Source organism: Mus musculus, chromosome 12 (genome assembly GCF_000001635.26).
Source record: "Mus musculus strain C57BL/6J chromosome 12, GRCm38.p6 C57BL/6J".
NCBI classification, from domain to species: Eukaryota; Metazoa; Chordata; class Mammalia; order Rodentia; family Muridae; genus Mus; species Mus musculus.
In genome coordinates, this window is record NC_000078.6 from 48,710,839 (window position 1) to 48,734,469 (window position 23,631).

Consider the following 23,631-nt stretch of genomic DNA (forward strand, 5'->3'; position numbering starts at 1 on the left):
TCCAGTGGAAAAGTTAGAGAAAGGGCTGAAGGAGCTGAAGGGGTTTGCAATCCCATAGGAAGAACAATATCAACTAACCAGACACCCAGAGCTCCCAGGAACTAAACCACCAACCAAAGAGTACACATGGAGTGATCCATGAGTTCAGCCATATATGTAGCAGAGGATGGTCTTGTCAAACAACAATGGGAGGAGGGGATCTTGGTCCTGTGAAGGCTCGATGCCCCAGTGTAGGGGAATGCCAGAATAGGGAAGTGGGAGTAGTTGGGTGGGTGAGTGAATACCCTCATAGAAGCAAGGGGAAGGGGGATGGAATAAGGGGTTTTTGAAAGGGAAACCAGGAAAGGGAATAACATTTGAAATGTAAATAAAGAAAATATCTCATAAACATTTTTAAAAAGTTTCTTCAATATTTTAAAAGATTTTTAAATTTCATGTATATGTGAGGGATTGCATTTTCTCTTATAATAAAAATATTAATGCTTTAAAATACTAGAAAACATGAAATTATCTCTTTGATGTTTTACCTTTTTTTCTTCACTCAAATCCAGGGTCTTAAAAATGTTATGCTAGTGTCTTATTTAACACTATGTTGGATGGTTCAGCCCCAAGAAGTCCCTCTTTATTGTGAATGCAGCTTCCAAAAGTCATGATATTTGGTTTGCCAAAAGTTTAGAAGAATGGAAGTAAATCATACTAGATAATTCTACTTCATATAATTAGATTGCATGCTATCATTAGAATTATGCTTAAAATGATAAGGTGAGTGGCTTTATTTTAATTTAAGGTAACCATGTTTAGTCTTAATCTATTATTTTACCCTGAGAAACTCAATAAAAGCTGCACATGTATTATGATATTTAATCCTAGTAGCACTTCCATCCTTCAAATTTACTTTCCTTTTTTGACTACTGAGAAAAGACAGGTAAAATATGTCAAATAAGCTTTTTTCTCTTCCTTAATGGCTACGCTAGCCCATTCATCCTGACCTATTATTTTTCAAAATATGACTGTCTTCTTCACTATATTTTTCTTGTTAAAAGTAGCATCATGCTGGAAAAATCACATTTATTACAGTCTTAACTACATTAACTTTCTCTTGAGGATATTAAAAATTAAAAAGTATGAATAATATTTTTCACTGAGTACATTAATACTTATTTTAATAGTATATTTTCTCTACATTTGATGAATCATTTTTGTTATTATAAAAATATAGAAACTATCATTTTATTTTAGTTAATATTCCCTAGTAAATGATTTGAAAATACATGCTACCAAAGATTTGTAAGATTTGAGGTAAGTTTTTATCATGCCACAGAATCTTAGAACGTATTCTATCATTCATCTTGCAATATTCCCATCAGATTATTTCCTGTAAGTAGTGGATCATGGTTATCTCATGCATAGCCATTGCAGTTTGGGCAAGCTGCAATATGGAAAAATAGTATTTAGTTTAAGGTACATGTATGATGACTTTTATAGGATGGCAGTACAAGTAATCTTATTATATTTAATACCATTTCCTAACATCCTTTAAAGTTAAAATTTTCAACAATATCCTCATTTGAAACTACTGAAGACCTTCCATTTCTTGATCATTCATCTGGAAACATTTTCATATACTTGTCAATGTCTCTTTCTGATGTGATGCCTAGAACTGGAAATGATACTTAAGATAACACATGATTAATGCACAAATAGAGTGCTTCATTTTTCATTCTGAGTACTCCATTGCTATTAATAAAACACAATAATGCATTAGCTCTCTTTTGACAGCAATGTCACACTGTTGACTCTAACTGAAATAACAGTTATTAAAACTTCCATCTAGTTTACATGTGAAAAGTGGTTAAATCAAATGAAGAGAAGATATTCTAAGCTAAAAGGGGGAAAATGTAAGAGTACTGTGTGAATTTCTTAGGAGCAGATCAGAACATCAACTGTGAGTAACTCTGATTATGTTATGTAAGTAGTAGCTTCCAAAACGGTACTAAGTTTCCATGACATGCCAGGAAGAAGGGGACGTGCAAATTGCCAGGCAAGGAGATCACGCTTATTCCAATAGGATTCATATCATAAATTATGACAAGAACTTTTATGCTTACCTTAGTTTCAAACTTCCTCATATTTATTTTAAGTTTTGGAGAACTCATTCACAGGTTTATTACCCATTTAGGATTGCTGTTTTCATTGCCTGTTTATCTTATCTCTATTTTATTAGAGTGAAACATAAGGCCAATTTCATGGGTAGTACATTATGTAATTGGAACTTACCACCACCTCATCCACAGGTGAATGCCATTAACGTCCTTTTCACTGAAGATAGCTTTGCTTTGCCTTTCAAGGTACCTATACATTTGTTATTTATTATCTATTTAAATGAGTGATTCTCTATCACTTATCTAGTTCATCTGGAGATCTAACACAAAATTATCTTTTAACTCTATCCTATGCTTATACATATACATCAAAAAAGAAGTAATTGGCAATACTGCTGAGTTAAAAGAGGAGAATGGCATATTTACTCTTATTGGAAAATACTTAATGGTAATGATTGTGCACATGGAATTTTTACACATTCCTTTTTTTTTTTGGTATTACACTTCATTTCGTTGGCTCATAGAGTTCAGCAGCAGGGCTGTTTAACAGTGGGCTTTCCATTGCACATGGTTGTTTTTAGAGATACATATGTGCAATGGTGTACTCAGATTAGCATAAAGTGTACTTTTGTTGAACCTGGCCTTAATCTTAAAACCCTAGAGATGGAAAGTAGAGTTACTCAAAACTGAAAAGCTTAGGGCTGTTGACTGTTTCAATTCACCTGCAGCAAATACAGGAAGTGGGATACCCTGTTTGCTGAGAAACACTGTGCCAAGTATATAGCATTTAATGGCTTTGGCAAGAAGAATGATTTTCATCAGCTGTAACAAACAAGTTCCTCATCTCTAACCCTACCATCTGTCCTCCTGGTTCCCACCCAGAACTCTGTATATGGCTCAACTGAACAGGTTTCAGACTGCCTAAGGTCACTACACAATCAACCTCAGCAGATGGCATCGCAGAGAACATCTAAACTGTAGCAGTGGCCAAGTACAGAGGCTGATCCTCTTCGCTGAAGAAGAATGCCCTTTGCGCAAACCATCCTGATGTTCCGATTCTACTGAATGCTGCATATGGCTATAAAGCTTTATTTTTTATTCTGATAGCTTGATTAAATAGGTCTTTGAATTTTTCTGAGTCAATATACTATGGTAAACCATATTTTCTAGTATTTTCATTATGTTTTAGGTGATTACACTAAAATAAAACAGAGATAAAAATATGTTAAAGTTGAGGAGGAATATTATAAATGCATTTAAGAAAATCCGGCCAGGCTTTAATCTCTTTTTTTCTTGTGTATTTAAAATGTAAGTTTGTTTGCTAAAAAACAAGTAACATAGTTTAAGATGATTAAAAAATATTAAGGGATAAACACAACTTTTCAGGTTGACTTTAGTTTTCTTGGTATATTTAGGTATCTAATATTTTCCTGCAGATTTCACAAAATCACTTCAAGTAAGGAATAAAGAGTTATTTTTATCTCAAATTTATTTTAATCACAAATGTATTTCTGTTATATTTCAAAAATTCTTGTAATCACATAGCTTATATATTTCATACTAAATATGTAAATATGTAAAGACTATGTATTTTATGTTTTTCTAATCTAAAATCCACACACCTATACTATATTGTAATATAAGAGTACATCTTTATGCTTTCAATAAATAACTCATCCAAATTTAGAACCTACAATAACACTTGTAAAAAATGTTTTCTTAAGAAAAAACTGGCTCAAAAGAAAAGCTTGAAATATTCAAAATAAAAATGAAAGCAATGGAGATAAAAGCGAAAAATAAGTTTGTTCCCACAATTTATCATATAATTCCAAGTGATCATATGTAAAAACATAAACATAGAAACAACATTAAATAAAATCAATAAGTTGCCTTTATATATGCTAATATTTATAATTTTATGTAGCAATGATAATCACAGAAAAAGACCCCACATACTTTAAGGAGTAAAGGTGTGTATTGAGTACTTATAAGTGAATGGAGAAAAGATGTAATTACATTTTAATTAAAATTAAAATAGTAAAAAAAAAAGCAGAAATTGTCAATCTAATGATCAAAAGTTGAAGAAGAACTTTATATGCCCCAGTACAGGGGAACCCCAGGGCCAAAGGGGGGGAAGTGGGTGGGTAGGGGATTGGGGGTGGGTGGGTATGGGGGACTTTTGGGATAGCATTGAAAATGTAAACGAGGAAAATACCTAATAAAAAATAAATTAAAAAAAAAGTTGAAGAAGAACAACAACAACAAGAACAAGAATTATGGAAAGAAATGTATTTTAAAAGATAGAATAACCATTTATCTTTTAAGGATTTTTGGGACCAAGTTTTTCAAACTAAATAAGATTTCTTTTATGGACACAGTGTCCTTTATGTCCTAAATTATAACACTATGGCATTTCCAGAGGGCTCTGACCACAAATGTCCAAGAAAGCCTAGCAGTTAAGTTAAAATAGAATATAAAGCTTAAAGAAAGTCATCAATCCCTGTCCACTTTAGAAAAAAGAAAAAAAATGTTAACTTAGAAATCTGAACATATTCAATTAATCACGGTCAAGACAATGTCTAGTAAATTGTACCAAACATTGCCTTTAATATTTCCTGAATGTTGTCAGAAAATGTAAGAGACCAAAGAAATAGAGAGGTGCCTCCACTCGTCCACATCAGTGTATTGAAGAAGGATCTAGAAGGTCTCTAATGCATGTCTAAAAGGCCTTGTAGAGATCTTGCAGAGTTCCCAATATGTGTAGACTCTAGAGATGATGTAAGAAAGCAGACAGAGTAGTTATCATATTTTGAAAGCCACTTTCTATTGCAATAGAATAATCAACTGTGCTTTCTTTCATCATGCATAAAATAAATGTATAATTCTTGTTTCTTAATTTTCTATGTGCCATTTCTTTATTGAGCAGTATCCCTTACTAGCATGTGTCCATGTGTTTGTGTGTGTATGTTATTTAAAGACCATTGTTTACAAATGTAGGTGAAAATAACAGAATAGACAAATGTACCATCAGCTAGGCTAATAGATAGATCCAGATATGTTTTTATTACGTTATTTATTCACTTTACACCACAACCTTCCCTTTCTCCTCTTCTCCCAGTCCCTCCTTCTCACCTCTCCTGCTCCCTCCTCCATTCAGTCATCCTTTTTACTTCAGAAATCAGAGGCCTTCCGTGGACACCAACCAGCCCCAGAATATTAAGCTGCAGCAAGACTAGGCACATTATATTCCACTGAAGTTAGACAAGGCAGTCCACTTTGAGGAAAGTGATTAAAAGCAGGCGATGTAGTCACAGACAGACCCTGATCTTGCTTTAGGAGTCCCATGTGAGGCCTAAACTGCACAACTGCTACACATATGTAGAGAGCCACGGGACATCTCATTTATGCTTTCTAGTGGCCAGTTCAGTCTCCATCAGCCACAACCCACTTAAATACAGTGCCACACAGTTTCAGCCTTTAGTTGCCTGTTTGAGTTTCTGTCCATAATTCTCTTCAATGGTAGAATATGATGTGTATGTGTAAGCCAATTGGTGTCTTTTATATGAAACAAAAAAGAAGTTAGCTCTATTATTTCAAGTTCTAATATTTCTTCTATTAATATGTAAACAATAGCAACTGCTTCAAGAAATTTGAAGGTAATATGAGAGTAGTACAGGAGGGGTACTTGCTTGGCAAATAAGAATCTTTATGAAAATTAGAGTTTACTCATATGCCTGTAAAATTACTTCTGTCTTAGTATATGGGCCACACAGATTACATTGGGTGTATTTACCCCTTCCCTTTGCTCCCTCCAAGTACTGGCATATGGCCCTCCTTACTCTTTTAAGTTTCTGACCCCTAATTTTTTTATTATTTATCACACACACACACACACAGAGAGAGAGAGAGAGAGAGAGAGAGAGAGAGAGAGAGAGAGAGAGAATACACACACATACACACACACAAACAAACAAAAACACATTCATGTGTGTGTAACTTTATTCAGTCTGTGTAGGTTTTTTTGTACATGTTTTCAGGGCTGAGTAATCAAATAATTTCATATATTATGTTTTGATCATATTCACTCCTGTAGCCCACCAACTTCTTCTAGATCTACCCTACTTCTCTATGCAGTCAATATCATATTTTTAATAGAACCCTTCAATACACATTCTATATAACTTCCTTATCACATTCTCTTCTCTCTTCAACTCCTCCTGTATCTTGCCAATCTCATTTAAATCCATCAAAACCTACCAGGGTGCTTAATATATCTGCAACACAACCCCGAAAGTTAAAAATCAGGAGATATCACTTAAAAAGTTGTAGAAATATTGCAGTCCTCTTGTAGGCTCTTCTTCAGTTAACTTATCAGGATCTATGTTAGTATGAGATTTCTTGTTCAGTAGCTTGACAGAAAAAGTTCTGATATTTTTTAGAGTGTGTTTCAGGACAGTTTGTTCTAGATCAGATACTTTGCTGGTTAACTGGAGTCACCTATAAAGAGGGAACCTTATTTGAGAAACTGTCTCCATCAAATTGCTCTGTGGGCATGACTATGGGACATTCTCTTGATGAGTGAGTGATATGGAAGAGTCTACTCTGCTATGTGTAGAATCATCCCTGGGCAGGTGGGGCCAGGTCAGTATACAAGAAGTGGCTAAACCAATCAAAGTAAGGAAGTCACAAAGGAGTATCTGCAGTTCTCTTGTAGGCTCTTCTTCAGTTCCTGCCTTCAAGTTCCTGCTTTGCATTTTTGCATTTTTGCTTTGGCTTCCCTCAGTGGGAGACTGTAAGCTGTAAGATTGAATAACCTCTCCTCCAAAAACAGAGTAATATTCTTTTAAACTAATGTGAAAAATGTTCATCATAAGTATACTTAAAAATCTTTATGTTTAATATTTTCTTAGGTTTTGTTTACTATTTCCAATGTAATCTAAATTTTAAGCATTTTCAATATGAAGGTGAAGTGTGTAAGAAACAACTCGTTTCTAATATATTTTGTAGTTTTAATAAAATAATCCAAAAGTCCTATTTCCATAACAGTCTATTATACTAGTGTATTATTTATGTCCTCATTGCTTCGACAAGATATCCTAGGGAAAGATCTTCATTAGAAAATCTTTATTTGGACTCACAAATTGGATTCGGTTCATCCTGTCCATGAAGTTATGGTAGTGGGAACTTCAGGAAGTTTCTCACATTATATAATGAGCAAGCATTTATTGGGGTGAAGAGAGGAAATAAACAGGTATAGTCCACTATCATCATGGCGAGAAGCATGACAGTACAAAGGAAAACATGGTGCTTGAAGGGCAGAGAATTCAAAATCATGAGCCCTTGGTGACAGATGAAGGTTGTGTTCCACACCTGGCAGAACTTAAGCATAGGAAACCTCAAATTCTGTCCCCTAATATTGCTACTCTCCATGAGCCAAGCGTGCAAACACATGAGTTTATGGGGCCATACCTATTCAAACCACCACATAGAGAGATAAAAGTTAGTGTTCAATTTGATTTTTATTCAGTCCAGGATACCAGCCAATGTTGAGGACAACAGATAATGTGAGTCTCACTAACCCAACTAATTTAATAAACATAGTTCCTGCTGAGGAATTATATAGAGGCATTTCTCTAAGAGTATTTAGATCCCAAATACTAACTTGTATTTGACTACTAAAATTTACATTTAATCTTCTAGGAATTAATATTATTAGAAAATTATTCATCGCCTTTGAGGAGAAATCAAATGAGAGCATCTACTACTTGTTCTTGGGGCAAAGGTTCAGGAAGTAGATAGGTAAGGAATAGAAAACAATTATAACAGTCATGCTGAGCACAGTTGTTCAGACTCTGCACCAAGGCTGACATACAGTGGATTTTTAGAGATTGTATGGAGACTGGAAATCCTGGACTTTTTATTTCATTTTTTAAGTCCAATCTTTAACCACATTGACTTATGGGCTTCTGTATTATCCCAGTAGTTTTGAAGAAGGAAATGCCTTCCCTTATTTGTGCCGTTGTTGATTCAGGTCTCTGGAGTAAGTATTTTCTTTCCTTTTGAATTAAATTAGATATGTATTTATTTAAAATTTTTGAGAATTCATATCTGAGTATTGTATGTATATAACTTCCTTATCACATTCTCTTCTCTCTTCAACTCCTCCTGTATCTTGCCAATCTCATTTAAATCCATCAAAACCTACCAGGGTGCTTAATATATCTGCAACACAACCCCGAAAGTTAAAAATCAGGAGATATCACTTAAAAAGTTGTAGAAATATTGCAAAACACAAAGGACCAGGACTTTTACTTCATGAGAGTGTCTTCTATATATACAGGGACTTGTACAAATATATCTCAACAACGTAACTGTCAAAGAAAACTTGGAAAATAATAAAGTTGTTATGTCCACTTAAGTGGGAGAAATCTCACAAGTCTTTAAATGAAGATCTTCAGATAAGGAATGGTGATTAACAACTCCTAAAAGAAGAGGAATTATTGTTTTCTACAAACTTTTTATTATTCAATTACAAGGAGTATGACATTTAAACTTTTATTCTCTTCTGATACATTCATAAATTTTACATGAATATCGGAAACATTATTTTAATAATGGGTATGTATTATAATGTCTATTACTCTTCCTAAATAAACTACTGGAAGAATAATTTTAAGACCATAGAAAGTATTCACAAAATTTTCAGTTGGTATTTTGAAGACACTTATTATCTTATTTAATCAATGATTGTTGATTATGGTAATTGATCATTTCAATAATTTCTTATATAGATAATTGGCAAGTATAATTTAAGCACACTTCTATTTTAAATATTCTTAATTAGTAAAACACATTTAAATAAATTACCATATTATTGAAGGTCATATGTAAGTATGGTTCACCAATATTTTACAGAATTATAACACACTATTCTTTTAAATTTATTTTTAAAACTACCTCATTGAATAGATTATATATTTTATGTATAAAATTATAATGAAACTTGCCTGTCTGTGATAAAAGCAATTATGTAATAATTGGCTTAAAAATTTTGCTTACACTCATATTTTTCATTAAAGTATAGCTGCCTTACACAGTAAACTACTATTTATTCTGAGAGTTTAACAATAGGGACAGAAGCAGAGAATGGGAAATACTTTGTTTCTAAGATATAATTATTTATTTGAAGATCTGATTATAGTTATATAATAGTATCATAGTTTCTAGTGTGTATTTTCTACCATTTGAATGAAAATTGATATAATTTGACATAGCAACTAGTTTCAAATTTTAGTATACCATTGCAATATACAATATACCATATATATCCCACTTTTAAGGTTAATTGTAGTCATTCCAACATCCACTCTATAATACTAAATAAAGGATGCAAGGTGGTTTACAAATTTCCACTTTATTCAGGGATGGCACGGTCTCTATGAAAGGACCTGAAAAGCCAGAACACTCTGGAGAAAAAGACCATTTGGATAAATATTACTTTTGGAAACTTAAAATAATGCTAAGTTTGAAAAGAATAGCATACCTGGCCTCAATAAAGCAGAACTTAGGAAGAAAGACTGGATCTTTTAAGTATGAACATGGTGCTCCAGGAGGATTCTCTTAAACACCAGATCTGATGACAACATATGCTCATGTTTCCAGGTTGCTCCCATCATGGCTCCTGTAAGAGCACTCTCTAAACACACTTCTATCATTACATAGTGTCTCAGTCTCATTGGTCTCATCAGTATGAGACATCACCTCTTTGTCCAATTGGTCAATGAGTAATAATGACAAGCCAAACTTGGTGCTTATTGAATACAATTTCTTGATTATTGTGATGAAAACTGTACTGAAAATTTTTTAAAAAATGCAGTGATTGACTTCGTGCTGATTAGTATTACAGGAAATTTGATGGTTGCTCTACCAGTGCCTGACAAATACAGAAGTGGATGCTCACAGCCATCCATTGGACTGAGCACAGGATCCCCAATGAAAGAGCTACAGAAAGGACCCAAAGAGCTGAAAGGGTTTCCCACTCCCTAAAAGGGACAACAGTATGGACTAACCAGTAACCCCAGAACTCCCAGGGACTAAACCACTCATGGCTCCAGCCACATATAGAGCAGCAGATGGCCTTGTGGGACATCAATGAGAGGAGAGGCCCTTGGTCTTGTGAAGGCTCAATTTCCCAGTGTAGGGGAATCCCAGGACAGGGGAGCTAGACGTGGTGGGGGAACAGGGGGAAGGGAATGGGAAAGGGGAGTATTTCAGAGGGGAAATGGGGAAAGGTCATAAAATTTGAAGTGTAAATTTTAATAAAATCTAAGAAAAAAAAAAAAAGCAGCAAAATTATAAAAGAAAACCTTAAGTTAAAAAAAAAAAGAATTTACCTTTCAAAAAAATCTTAGTAGAATTCAAAATATATTTATTATAACACCATTTTTGTTTGTAGTATAAATTTCAGCTTTATTTTGGAGACTACAAAAATAATTATTCAAAAGACCATATTTATACATTATAATAATTAATTTTCTCTGCAAGTTGTATCTTAAAATCTTTAGTTTAGTCAAGATGAAACCCAGAAGCATGAGATATCCATTTTTTTTTAGCAAACAAGTATATGGTTTAGAAAATGTAACTGTAAAAAAGCAAAGTTATTGTTTAAAAAAGCAAACAAACACACAAATGCTGTTGCTCAGCAGATTCTTTGAGCATACAGACAAAACATTAATTTTTCTTTAGCATGTTAAACTCTTTCACAGGTTGTGTTCTCTTTTATTTTATCTGTTATTTTACTGAAAATATTCAGGCCATTAAAATTGTGTAATAAACAAACTTTAAATACAACGTCTAAAGGCTGTGAAATTGAAGTAAAAAATGTTGTTAAGAATCCAATTTAGAGTTTGGAAAAAGTGTAATGATATTATTAAATGAAAAAAATTAGGAATGAAAATAGCTACCTTGGTGCCCTCCAAGGAAATCAATGGTACTGATAACTAAATAATTAGAATTGGGATTTTGTGAACATCTTTATTAACCTTATATTAATTTGCAGAGAGAGGATACAAAAAAAAATCTTGAGTCCCAGAAGTTACTTTGAACTATGATCAAATGAATGAAAATCATACTAAAAGTGAACCTCATTTAATGCATAAGCAAGTAAAAGTTTACAGTTGCTGTGAATCAAATGTGTAAAGTGTATTTAATTTGTCTTTGAGACTAGTGGCTCCCACAAGTGTCTTTGTAAGTTGAATGTACTCATATTTAACTTTTAGTAAACATGATAACTTATAGTAGGCATACAAATCTAAGAAACCGTGGGAGGAGAGCAAAACATACATGTATGTAAGTGCATGTGTACACGTTTACAAATAAATAGATACCAATAGTTATAAGAAATACATTGTGAACAATGAGGAACCTACAATATCTCTTTTCAGAGTTTTCAGAAATGTGAATGATAAATGTGAAATATGTGCCTTTCACAATTTTTCTTAATTTTTATAATGAGTATGGGTCTTTTGTTTACCTAGAAGAATGTACATTGTATGGGCAGTAACCTTGGAGGCCAGAAAATGTGTCACATACTCTGTGAGTGTAGTTATAGAAAGTTCTTAGTTGCCATGTAGGTGTTAGAAATGCATCAAAGATCTTCTGAAAGAGTAGCCTGTGCTATTAATGGCTAAGCCATAACTACAGTCTCATGGGTATGTGTGTTAATAAAAAAATATATCACATAGTTACAGGCTAGTAATAATGATCAAGTAGTTTATATGGAAGGATATGTTAAGATTACTAGTGAGCTTAGAGTTTGAATGACAATGCATTGCATGAAAATAAAAGCCTTCCTGAAATACTTGTAGATATTTCATCACTATATATTCCATATAATTATCAAAATGACTAGTTCTTGTATCTATATGAAATCATTTTTAGAGATCTTCCCTAAATGTGTAGCATCACAGAATGTCTGTCATTACAACTGCTTTCTTCATATCAGTACAAAATGATATTATGAGATCAATTCCCAAAATATGATGGTCACCAGAAATAAGAAGTTTATAATGTTAGCTATGTACTAACATACTTCTTACCAATTTTAAAATATAAGAATACAAGACTCATCAACATAACATTTCCTAAATGTTAATATTTCCTGGATTATTCTTTAGTCAGTGCCACTTGTAGAAATAGGAACTTTATAATTCCAACTACCAACCAATTAATTTTTTGCTAACCATTAAACACGCAATGTTTAAATTTTCACAGAATGAATAATGTGTATTTTCTAGCTTACACATGTTATGTTGGCAGGAATTTAGGGAATGTCTGATTGTTAGAATTGGTGTATTGGTATTGTCCTAAAGGCATCTTAAAAAAGATTTAATGTTCTCCAACGATGTTCTAAGTTGAAACTACTGCTTTTTTTCAATCATAATCATATAAAATAGGGAAAATTACACTTTACATTTAAAAATAATAGTTTAGGATGACAAAGTCTCACTCTCAGAATAATTAAAACCATGAGGGTTCCAGTGTATCCCTTTTCTAAATCTAAAACCTGTGTTCTTTATGACTATGTGTATCAGCTATAAAAGTCTGGAATGTATAATCTTATTTTATGGATGTGAAATCAAGATTCCAGTATATTTCATAACTTGTCTAAGTCACACAAGTAAAAAGATTGCCAAAATTAGATTCTTTATCAAGTGCTTTCATAGACTCTGGATATTTTGATTATACTACATTGCTCATTAGATGATATATTGTGAAACCTCAATTTTATCATCAAGATATACTCATAGAGAACATTAAATTTCAAGGAAAATTGTTCATATATGTACGGGAACAAACAAACTCTGCAAATCTGGCTTTACTTCAATGTGGAAAAGAAAAGAAAAGAAAAGAAAAAAAGACATTTGTTTTATACAAGTTAAATATATGTACATATTTTCCAAATTTAATTTATTGATGATAGTTAAAGAACTAGCAATCACTTCAAGTTAATTCAACTGAAGCTATGGAGAAAAATATAAAATTAAAGATCTGCACTCACTGAATAGTGGTATGTAGTTGATCATATGAGTGGCAATGTAGAGGTCCTCATTTTCTGTATTTCCCATCAAACTAAGACAAAATGTAAACTAAATAGTATTCTAGGACATCCTATCTGTCTGCACTATAATTTCTCATACTAATTTATAATTTTGAATCATAAGTTTTGTACAGAGAGAAGCTGAAGTTCAGAGAAAGTTCAATCACATATTAAAACCGAGAAAGTTTTCAAAAATACTTGTCATAAACCAATATTATTAAATTATAAAGACTGCAGCAAAGAAAATAATATAATAATTTCATATTGTAAAAAGGTTATGGGAAAACTGCAGAGTGAACACATATATAATTAATTATCAAAACACAGCTTAATTATGTGATCTTATTAATGAGTCCCCAAAGGTTAATAAGATGCTTCTAGTTACTACTACCAGAGGACACTTCAGGTACGAATATTAATTTAAATCTATAAATGTAGAAACTAGACCTTTACATTAGTATAGGTACACTTAAATTCTTTGGGGTTTCACTTTATGTTTCCATTGTATACAGTAAAGTAGAAATTGAGTGGTTTGACATATACTGCATTATCCTATATGCTGTGACTAGTTTTATGCGTTTTACGTGTGTAGTTTTTACATGGGTCTTGGAAAATTATTCTTACTATCATAAATTCTCTTATTTGACAGAAAATAAAGCTTTCTAAAAGAATCATTCACTTTATCATCATGTTTATAATGATTATTAAGTAGTTAAAATTATATAATTTTGGGTAAAAAAAATTCAAAACATTCAAATGAAAGAAATATGTTTTAATAGAAACACAACACAAAATTTAAAAAATTATGTCAAATAATTTACAAGTTAGATTAATGGTAAATCATTTTAATCAATAGGGTAAAACAGTATTCGTGTGAATATATATTTTCTAGTACATTAATTTTTAAAATCTGATGTGTTAATGTCAAAATATTTACTCAAAAATCAAACTTCACAATATACTTTAGTGTCATTTCTAACACTATGAACATTCCCAGGTACTTTAGGGAATGCTTTTAAATGCAGGGAAAATACAATTTTTTCGGTATTGATATTCTGTGCCTCCTTCAACAACATGAGTCTAAGACACCTTAGTGTAGCTAAATCTGTGGCTTACAGACCTCTGTATATACTTACTCTTCTCTTGTGATAGTGACATTGCTCCTTCTCTTTATTCCTTCATTGATGTGAGCAGCAATTGTTGTTAGTGTTACAAGTCTAAATACCTTCTCATCGTCCAAAGTGGGTTTCCATAGATTTTCTTATCAACTTATCCTGAATTTAAGCTCTCTTGCTATGCTCTTTCAAGAACATGAATCATACTTGAACACCAACAAAAGGTACCAGAATACAGTTCATAGTTTTCGTTTCTTGTGATTAGAAATGGTGAAACATGAAAATATCTTCCCTCTTGGAAGTCATACTCATGTTTTTTTTTTTTCATGTTTTTTTTATTTATGGAATTTTATAACTTTTCTTTTAAATTCACTTTAAGTCCTGATCACACCCCCTCCCTCTTGCCAATTTCAACCTTACAAACCCTATTGCTCTCTTCCCTTCTCCTCAGAGAAGAGGAGCCCCATGGGCTTGGGGGGTCAATATACATGCATTCTTGGAGATAATGAGAGTGGACAGGAAACAAATGAAGTGATAAAATTGAAAGGCAATTTAAAGTGTAGGGTGTCTTAGTTAGGGTTTTAGTTCTGTGAATAGATACCACACCAAGGCAACTCTTATAAGGACAGTATTTAATTGGTGTTGGCTTACAGGATCAGAGGATCAGTCCTTTATCATCAAAGCAGTAGCATGACAGAATCCAGGCAGGTATGGTTCAGGAGGAATTGAGAGTTCTACATCTTTATCTGAATGCTGCTAGGAGAATACTGCCTTCCAGGAAGCTAGAATAATGATCTTAAAGCCCATACCCACAGGGACACACTTCCTCCAACAAGGCTACACCTACTCTGACAAGGCCATACCTCCTAATAGTGTCACTCCCTAGGCCACATATATTCAAACCATAAGATAAGGGTTGTAATTTTTGATGGGCTTTCTTTGTATGACTTTAATAAAAGTACAGTATTAGACAAAAGAAGTTTTACAGATATATGAAACAACAATATCATATACATGAGTCATTTTATATTTTTGCAGCAAGTTCATACATAACAAATCACTTTCAGTCTTTGATGAAAATTATGTGTAATATCTTTAATTTTTAATGAAAAGTTTTGTTAGCTGTAGAATTCTTACATGAAATGCATACATCACAAAAGATAATTAGTTGTTAAATTCTTTGTTTCTTAGGATATGCTGTACTATTTCATTGTTTTATCTGTTTCCTTCAAAAAGTTTCAAATAATAAGTCTTTTGGAGGTCCCCTGCATATCCTCTAGGCCTATTTTCATGTATCTCTGTAATTACTTTTTATATTTGTGGCATTTGCATTGTTGCAATGAAAGCCACAACCAAGACAACTCATTTAAAAAGGTGTTTAATTTATCTATGAATTCAGAAGGTTAAAGTACATAACCAAGAAGAAAAGAGCAACAACAAAGTAGCAGAAAGAGTTACAAGTCACCTTCCTGAGCACTATTTTTGATGACACCATTCGAAGTTCCAAAGGAAGGAGGCAACCAATAAACCTAGTTAGCTATGACACCTAGAAACCATATCAATGGCTTAGAGACATAATAGCATACCTTGGAAGTAATCAAATTCTTTCTAATTCTGTTTAAGATCAAGTCACCAAGAGTGATATCATACTTCACACTGGAAACCTGGCTAACTATTCAATATTAGTGATATCATGGTTATTAGGGAAGAGTATACATGCACTAATTTACTAAGCCCACATAATTCCCAATAACAGTCTATAAGCATTTGTCCTTAAACCTACAGACAATGGTAGACTTCACACTTAGCAAGGAAACTTTTCTTTATAGGAGATGGAGACCAGTAAAGAGAACTAAAACCAATATGCAGTGTTTTTCGAACCGAGTCCCAATGGATAAATCTATAAAACACTTCCATATCTAAGGTTTAGGAAACATGTAGAAGAAGGATTGGAAAGATTGTAAGATATATATATATATATATATATATATATATATATATATATATATATATATATAACATCAGTTGATGAATAAAAGAGGTCATAAATTTGAAAAGGAGACAGGAATGGTATCTGCAAGAATTTGGGGTAAGGAAGGCAGGGAAATCTTGTAATTAAATTATAATTAAAAATCTTACAAGACAAAGGAATAAACAAACATGCACACATAAGCACACACACACACACACACACACACACACACACACATACAAGAGACCAAGAGATCTCAGAGCATTGGAGAGATTTTTGATGCTTTTAAGACCTCCTCCTAGACATTTACTAGCCAATAAGACCACACCTTTGAATGCGTCCCAGGCAGTTCCACCAACTGAGAATCATATATTCAAACATATAAGCCTATGGAGGCCATTCTTATTTAAAACACCACACAGACTATTTATCTTTTGTAGCATCCCTATGCTTATTTACCACATATTTTTAGGTGGGTATCTATGTTTATTGTCAACATGTTTTAAATCTCTCTGCTTGGAATACACACACATCCATAGTACACACCTTTAATCCCAACCAGTGACATATAATTGAGGGGCAGACAAAGTGTTGAATCAGAGAAAGATTTGACAGAATGAGTCGGAGGTACGATAGACCCAACTCCATAAGAACACAAAGGAAATGGAGACTAACTAAGATCAGTGGAAGAAGAGAGAGAAGTAGGAAGTCAGTTCAGTGAGTGCAGTGCAGTGAAGTTGAGGCTGTTGAAACCAGAGAGTAAGAAGGAGCCAGAAGAATAGCTCAAATTGCCTGAGTTAGTTTGTGGCCAATTCACTGAGAAGATGAGACAAGGCAGATTGAATCAGTCAGCTTGGAATGGAATTTGAGCCATAATGCCTAGTTGAACCAGCCAGCAAGAGTTCAGAAAAACTAGAAAAAGTGAACTTGTGCAGCAGTACGCCTCCAAGACTACAATTACATCTGGCAAATAAAAGTTACATTTACATAAGGTAGTGTCTATCTATGTAGCACCTGTTGTCCTCCAACTCCTGATTGTATTTTCTCACCTTCCAAAGGCTAAAATAGCAGACTGGCTCACATATATCAGCTTTCATTTCCATATTGTAAGGTTACCAAAAAGTAGACAAATTTAGTTTTAAAATAAAAACTACCCAAAAAAGTGAGGCAATTCTTCATCTGAAAAATCCAGGGATTTCTTTCTCAGTCACTGAACTGCTAACTAGATAACTTGATAACTAGCATTTTGCCATGCAAAAATTAATTCAATTGTATTAATATACACTTTGAGGTATGGGGAAAGAAAATGAATGTCATTCACCTCATAACAGAATTGGTTTATGTATCTGAGAATATAGTTTACTTTCAAATTAAATAAAAGAAAGAAATTCACAAAAATAGCAAGCAAAATAAATGAGACCTTGTCATATAAAATTCTACAGAAGTCAGCAACACCTTAAGTGGCTTTAGACAAGTTTTTAAAACAAGTAGTAATTAGGTTTTAAGGTGGATATCTGTTTCATCATGACATACAAGTATCTCTCATCTTATATATTTATTTATAATAAAAATATTTTTAAAATAGACCATAATTCTGATACAATATATGTTCATGTATTTTCAGTTACTAAGGACAAGTACTTCCCAATGAGTGCACTATTCTAAGCCACAGTGATTGTCCTGTGAACTCTGTTTGAGTTAATGTTTTATCCAACAGAATATATAGACTTCTCACACAAAATATTGAGGGAATATAAACAGTATCCTAAGGGATGAAAATTGTCTGGAATAGAATCAATATTATTCCTGATTATTTCACCAATTTCATGATTAACAAGCCAATTTCCAGTACATTAACTCGTTGTCATCTATATGTGACACATCCTTGAAATGGGATTTTCATAGACAATTTTTTTTTTCATAGACAAAATTTAACTTGTCCATTCACCAGTAATTAAGACATTTATTTTTGCATAGAATTGGAAAAATATTACCGAATATACATCACATTGTGGAAGAAATAAAACTGTCCCATAAGTATTTCTATTATAATTCTTGAAATTTTAATAAACAATACATTTCATTAATTGTTTAAGATTCTTCAATACTCTGAAATACTTTGTATTTCAGGTACCTTGCAATCACCTATTGTTGTCTATGGTCCCAATGGTCTCCAAGAATGCAGTTTACTTATTTACCACAATGAAAATGCGTGTCAGAACCATAATGAAAAACACTGTGAATTTTCTTCCAAGACTATTTTTTAATAAAAAAATATTGATTCATTTTCTAACGTGTTTGTTACATCCATTTTAAAAGAAGTTTAAACTGTTTATTATTCATTGGAAATGAAAAGCTGATATACAACATTCACAATTGTACATTACTGGGATGCTAAGATATTTTTGTTTCTGAGTTATTATTTTACAGATTTAAAAGTTAACACCTATTTCTTTTATTAGCATATGCCCAATATGTAATTATTATAAAATAAAAAACTAGTATAATAATTTAAAACCATGACTTTGAGAATTTTCCAAAGTGTTCTATTATCTACTTGTTCTACTATTTCTGGTATAATCTAAGCAAATTAAATCAGGTGTCTGAAAGCTTCCTCTGCTGTAATGTTTGACTTCCATTCTGGCACTATGACACTGGACTCTCCACTGATTTCTAAATTGCTTTATCATGTAATTTGGGAGGAAAGGAGGTATCGAATCACAATCAGAGGCAGCTGGTCGAGACAGGTGTTGCAGAAAATTATAATCCTATTTTGATTAATCTGGTTTTTTACAGCCGCCCTCCAGTTATGCATGACAGGTATCCAAATAATCAAACACACAGCTTTTATTGCAACATTCTGAGTTATCGTCAGGAGAAGCATCAGGAATCACTGAAGCATTGATGCCAATGTAATGTGTGCTTCCTGAACAGGCTTTTGTTATTCCACCCTTTCTTCAATTTTCTGAGGAAACTGTATGAGTGTGTGTATGCATGTGGTATGAATGAGAGAGAAAGACAGACGTAAAAAGAGACAGAGACAAAAAGAGACAGAGACACAAGGAGAGTGTGACAGAGACAGAGACACACACAGAGTGACAGATTCAGGGACACAGAGACAGAAAGAGACAAAGACAGAGATACACACAGAATGAGACAGAGATACAGAGACACAGACAGAGAATGACAGAGACAGAGATACAGAGACACAGAGGCAGAGACAAACAGGGACAGAAAGATACATAGATAGAGAGACAGAGGGACAGATAGACACAGAGAGACAAAGGGACAGACAGACACCTGTTCTCAAAGCTAGGCATTTTTCTATTCATAACAGTGGTTTGCGAAGGTCCTTACTCTCAAAATTTCCTTTCAAAATCATTAAATTTCCTATTCAAAATACAGCTTTCTGTTAACATAGCCAGGAAGAATGCTTCACACAGCAGCTGGAGTGATACATGCATCTGTAGCAAGGCACCTCAACATTAAGACTCACTGTGCATGACAAAAGCCCTACAGAGTACTCTCATTGTGTGTCAATATGACAGTAATGATATCTTCTCTTTTTCCTTGTCAACATGTAGCAGCCTGTGAATATGGCCCTGTTGCTTTGTTTGGAACGAATAATCTATAACTGATTTTTCAAGCACAGCAAAGCCATGAAAGTATTCTTCAGTCCATTTTGAAAATCAACTCCAGACATGCAAATGAATATTTAGGATAAAATCGGACACTTTTCATAAGCCCAACTCTGTATTTACTGGACATTGAAAGTACTTTAGCAATGTACATGCCCTTGGCCATGTTACCATTTTCTAATTGTACACTTTACCAGTTTAAACCGTGGCTGCAACTTCCTCTGTTTTAACTGAACAACAAAAGTTCATATTACTAAAAGTATCTGTCTCAGATGAGCAGAGTTTAAAACTGAAAACATTCTGTTCTACTTCTGTGGAGTCTTCTACTATTGTCATAAAGTGATTAATCCCTCCACTTTATATATTAGTGTTTCCCTAACGTTTAACACTGCTCTGGCTAAGTGTATATTCTAAAATTTTATTTCTTCCTGAATGTTAGAATTGGTTCTAATACTGTCTCAGTCCTTCCCAGAAGGTGAGGGTCTCTGCCCCCAACTGGATTTGCCTGGTAACAATATGAACTAACCAGTACCCCCAGATCTTGTGTGTCTAGCTGCATATGTAGCAGAAGATGGCCTAGTCGGCCATCACTGGGAAGAGAGGCCCCTTGGTATTGCAAACTTTATATGCCCAGTACAGGAGAATGCCAGGGCCAAGAAGCGGGAGTGGGTAGGTAGGGGAGCAGGGTGGGGGAACTTTCTGAAATTTGAAATGTATATTAAGAAAATATCTAACAACAAAAAGAAATTAAGAAAAAAAGACAGCCGGGCGTGGTGGCGCACGCCTTTAATCCCAGCACTCGGGAGGCAGAGGCAGGCGGATTTCTGAGTTCGAGGCCAGCCTGGTCTACAAAGTGAGCTCCAGGACAGCCAGGGCTATACAGAGAAACCCTGTCTCAAAAAACCAAAAAAACCCCCCCCCAAAAAAAAAAAAAAAAGAAAAAAAGAACTCAAAAAATTGCTTTCGGTACTTTCTCGTGTTTTGCAAATTGTATCTTGAGTTTTCTAGGTTTCTGAGCTAATATCCACTTATCATTGAGTGCATATCAAGTGACTTCTTTTGTGATTGGGTTACCTCACTCAGGATGATATCCTCCAGATACATCCATTTACCCAAGAATTTCATAAATTCATTGTTTTTAAAATAGTTGAGTAGTACTTCATTGTGTAAATGTACCACATTTTCTGTATCCATTCCTCTGTTGAGGGGCATCTGGGTTCTTTCCAGCTTCTGGCTGTTATAAATAACGCTGCTATGAACATAGTGGAGCGTGTGTCCTTCTTACCAGTTGGAACATCTTCTGGGTGTTTGCCCAGGAAAGGTATTGCTGGATCTTTCAGTAGTACTATGTCCAGTTTTCTGAGGAACCGCCAGACTGATTTCCAGAGTGGTTGTACAAGCTTGCAATCCCACCAACAATGGAGGAGTACCCCAAGAACTCATTTCTCTAGCTGCATATGTAGCAAAAGATGGCCTAGTCAGCCATCTTTGGGAAGAGAGGCCCCTTGTACAGGGGAAAGCCAGGGCCAAGAAGTGGGAGTGAGTGGGTAGGGGAGCAGGGCAGGGGGAGAGTATAGGGGAGTTTTGGGATAGCATTTGAAATGTAAATGAAGAAAATATCTAATAAAAATTAAAAAAAATAAAGAATTGCCATGAAGCCAATTGCCTAGCAGGTAGACTGAGGCAGGACCTAGGACTTGCATGAGCTAGGACTTGGGGAAGAGAGTTAAGGAGGCAGAGATCTCTATCACAGGGAAGAAGAAAGACCACACTAAAGGCCCGCCAACATATTAGAATCAACATAGGCCATTTCCCTAATTGTGGCTATGTAGCAGAGAAGAAATACAGATTTTAAAAGATGTTATCTCAAAAGTACCAGACAGGAGTATATGCCAGCAGCAGGAAGGATTCGAATTTCCCAACCTTTGAGTTAGTCAAGGCATTTGAAATTAACTGGTGTGTGTGAATAAGTGTGTGTGTGTGTGTGTGTGTGTGTGTGTGTGTGTGTGTGTGTGTGTGTCTTTTTGAGTGTTTGTGTGTGAATCTTTCCTTTTCAAATTCAGAGAGCCCCTGGGCAGGTGCAGGGAGTGTATGCTACCGCTGGGAGCAGAGCAGTTACCTAAACTCACTGCAACACTTGAATCAATCCATTTATCATTACCAATGGCATTGTGTCTTTTCTAGTTTTGTAAGTGAAATGTCTTATATTTTAGATGTGTAGCTACACTTACTCTTTTTTGTTTACATTCACACAGACTCTCTCTCCTTATACATATACCTCCAATACTTTCCCAGTCAGTATATATCCATACCTAGTGAAATGAGGTTTGTTTGTTTTTTAAACATCAATAGCTGTATATTTTTAATTTTTTCTCTGTGACTTTACTAAGTATACCCTGCTGATACCACTTTCTTGCTTTCTCAGTTTTTTCTTTTTCTTTTCTATTTTTTAAGATCTGTTGCTCCTTTCTTCTTTTTCTGTCTTCCTACGTTGTAAAGTAATTTTTCTTACTTGTAGATTTTTTTAATTTGTTTTTTTTAACTTATCAATAGGTGTTGACAGCTGTTAATATTTCATTTGCTCTATCCGTGGATCATGTTACTGATAATATTAGTGGGGTTTTCACATAACTCTTCTAGAGAATTTTCATTGTTGTTGATAAAGATGTGAACTCTTTTAGAGACTTTTCCTTGTTGGTAAAGATGTTGCTAACACCTGTCAGTTTTGCATACTTGGATGTTTTTAAGCGTGAAGGACTGTTCTTCAACACTTCTCAGAAAATAGGTCTGGAGTAAAAGAATTCCTTTAGCTTTGGCTTTACTTAGCATTCATTTCTGAAGAAGACATTTTTCAGGATATTGTATTCTTAACGGGTTTTGTTTTCCTGCTTTGGCACTTTATTATGTCAATATACTATCTGTTAGTCTGCAAAGTTTCAGCTGAGAAATGCACTGTTAGATATATAATGCCATTTAGATTCATCTTGAATATTCACTTGGTTAACTAGTACATAGCATACTGACCTTTCTTCTTTGACTTGCTTTTGCTTGGTAATCTTTGTGCTTCTTAAACACATCTGTTTGAGTCTTTCCTCAAATTATAAATGCTTTTTACTACAATTTACTTGATTTTATTTTTGATTCTATGATATAATTGCACCATTTGTGCATTCATTTTCATCCTGTCAAAACTTCAAACATCCCTTCTGTAAGGGAAGGTTCTGATACTAAAGTCTGATTTTCTATTCAGTTCTCTAGTTGTCAATAAAGAAGGCCAGGAGCCAATTGTTGAGCAGAAGGTACAGTGGGACTTTCAGGTCCCAAGAAGAAAAGGAGATGCAGGGAAGGAAAAGGGGTTTTGTCAGCCGTGCTTTGGAGAAAGGAGGACACTGCATTCATGCAAAGCCTCAGGGAAAGCAGGGCCTGCAAGGAGAGCTTGCTCCTTGGTGGAACAAGCCATTAAGTTTAGGGCAGAAGGAGAGATGGAAATAATATATTGGTAAGGGCACACATTTCCAGGCAGGAGATATATCTGTCCAGCAATTGTGCCTAGTGGGCAAGTTGTAAAGTAACAGAGCTGTCTGTGTGTATTTGTTCACAGAGTCTAGGGTCTTGGGTGGTATACTTGAGTCTTCAGGTAAAACTATTTCTAATTTTCTGAGAACCTGGAGGATGATTTCCAGGTTGTGCAAGTTTGCACTGCCAC